The 2,702-nt window shown below is 41.4% G+C and overlaps 1 pseudogene; it reads right to left on the bottom strand.

Annotated features, from left to right (window-relative positions):
- Positions 1-335: 335 nt before the first annotated feature.
- Positions 336-667, bottom strand: LOC110202319 (large ribosomal subunit protein eL33 pseudogene; annotated as a pseudogene).
- Between the last annotated feature and the right edge of the window lie 2,035 nt (positions 668-2,702).

The raw sequence follows: 2,702 nt of genomic DNA on the forward strand, positions 1-2,702 counted from the left end.
TCTTGAAAGATTCTGTCCAGACTCTTTTTGACCATGGCTTTCAGGTGGACCCATAATTCTTAAATTCTTTCTCCTGGATCTATTTTCCAGGTCAGTTGTTTTTCCAATGAGGTATTTTATGGGGGGTTTTCTATTTTTTTCATTTTTTTTTAATTTTCTTTGACCAATTTTTGATGTCTCATAGAGTCATTTGTTTCCAGTTGCCCAAAACTAATTTTTAATGAATTGTTTTCCTCAAGTAGCTTTTGAACCTCCGTTTCCATTTGGCCAATTCTACTTTTTTTTAACATTTGCAAAAAAAAAGTTTATAATTTTATTTAATCAATTTTCATATTCTAGATCCTTTAGGGATAGAGCATCATTCAGATCCTGTGTCAAATGGCCTTGGCAGGAAAATTGCTTTTGAACTTGGCTCAAACCATTCCACTATTTCCATGAGCTCAAGTAACTTTTCCCCAGATGACTCTTGTTCTGTTTGGTTTCCCACCAGAAGTCACTGCTGTTCTTGGCTTTGTATACATAAGCATATCTCTTGACCAAATAGAATTCAGTTTCATCCTGAGCATAGACTCCTTCAACTTTCAGAACAGCTGTATGTTCCCTCTGGTTTTGTAGGCCCCACTTGTAGCCAGCAAAAAATGGCCTTGGACCACAGTCTTTCAGACATTTTGCCATTCTAGAAGTCCTGTTTCCAGCAAGCTTCCTGGCTCCAAGATGGAGGAAAAAGCCCTATTCTACTTTTTCCTTTTTTGCAATTGGGGTTAAGTAACTTGCCCAGGGTCATACAGCTAGTAAGTGTCAAGTGTTTGGTATAATGCCGGATTTAAACTCAGGTCCTCCTGACTTCAGGGCCAGCGCTCTACCCACTGCGCAACCCAGATGCCCCCCCAATTCTACTTTTTAAGGAGCTATTTTCTTCAGTGTTTTTTTTTACATTTTGTCAATTGTATTTTTAAAGGAATTGTTCATTTTTTCTTTTACCTCTCTTATTTAACTTTTAAAATCTTTCTTGAGTTCTTACAAGAAGGCTTTTAGGCTTGAAACCAGTTCATATTCCCCTTGCCGGTTTTGGATGTGGGTATATTGACAATGTTGCCATCTCCTGAATTTGTATTTTGATCGTCCGTGTCACCAAGATACTTCTCTAAGGTCTTTGTTTTTCTTTGTTGCTTCTTGCTCATGTTGTTTGCCTTTTTCTGGCTTTGAAAGTTGATGTCTGATTCAGGGGCACAAAGGGCACTGTCCCAGGCTCTTTGTGCTTGGGGCTGGGGGCCTGATTGTGCTGGGGCCTTGGGTGTTGGTAGCTGGAGGCTGGGGGCATCTGATAGTTTACCTGGTGCTGAGCTGGAGCTGGAGATGGTGTTGGCACTTGCCTGCTCCACCACCCCACAGCTCAAGACCTCTCTCTGGTTTGCAGATGTGGGGCTTGCCTCTGGTTTGCCGGGACATCTCCCATCCTGTACTGGTCCCCTTCAGCCACAGCAATAAGGACCTTTCTGGTTAATCCTCTTGAGCTAAAAGACTGCTGTACTTCCTCTTTCTGCTGGCTCCACTATTTCAGGATTTTTCCTGGGGCAATATTCTCTGGGTTTTTCAAGGTCAATGAGGGAGGATGAGAGCAACTTACTGTTTACTCTGCCATCTTGGCTTCCAGAAGTCAAAATCTGTTTGGGGATTTCTTGGCAAAGAAACTAGAGTGGCTTGTCATTTTCTTCTTTGGCTCATTTTACAGGTGAGAAAACTGAGGCAAACAGGTTTATATGACTTGCCCAGGATGACACAGTTGGTAAGTGTCTGAAGACAGATTTGAACTCAGGCCTTCCTGATTTTAGACCCAGCACTCTATTCACCCATCTAGCTGCCATTATATACAAGAAGCGTTGAAAGGGATGGTTTCAGAGACCTACAGACTTACATTAAATCCTTGACAGTTAAGTGAGAAGAAGCATGAGATGATATAGCAAATGAGTACAATAATATATGTGATCCTCTGACTTGGAGACTGGCAATGTATGGCCCAATTCCAGTGCACTTTCTTGGCACTGTTCCTATTTCTAAGCACACAGAGGGTACAGTCCCATGAAGCCATGAATAGTCTAAGCTACATGATCCCCACTTTATGAATGAGGCTCAGAAAAGGGAAGATCCTTGAGAAGTTGACCCAGGTAGTATATAGCAAAGTGAGACCTGGAACCCAGTTCTCATTATTCCAGATCCACTGCTCTTTCTGCTAGGCCACCATTTAATGCCCAGATCAACTATTAGTGACTCTCTATTACATCTCACCATGTACTAACCATTCTTTTTTATCCTGATTTCTTCTATTTTCTCAGTAATGTAATTACTGAAAAATGACAGTAAATTCTTCCTCTTCCTTTTCTTCTTTTCCCCTGCCTCTACTTTCTACCAGAAGTGAAATAGCGATGGATGTTGGTGTCCTCTGATCTGAACCCTAGTAAAATCAGAGACTTTGTCATATCATTCAATCTCAAAAGAGTAAAGAGCCCCAGACTTTCAATGCTGACATTCTTAAGAGAGAGAAATGGTTATAATATACTACTAAAGATGAGGCTTCTGCTAACACTATGGCATGGATTCATCATGGACCAATTCTCTGGTGGTGTAGTGGGCCCAGACTCTGAAGTAGTTTCATGAACATGGCCACCATCACTCAACACTTAGACAGGGAACCCATAGGAAAC

This window comes from Phascolarctos cinereus, unplaced genomic scaffold, assembly GCF_003287225.1.
Source record: "Phascolarctos cinereus isolate Bilbo 61053 unplaced genomic scaffold, phaCin_HiC Scaffold_3;HRSCAF=262, whole genome shotgun sequence".
Lineage (NCBI taxonomy): Eukaryota > Metazoa > Chordata > Mammalia > Diprotodontia > Phascolarctidae > Phascolarctos > Phascolarctos cinereus.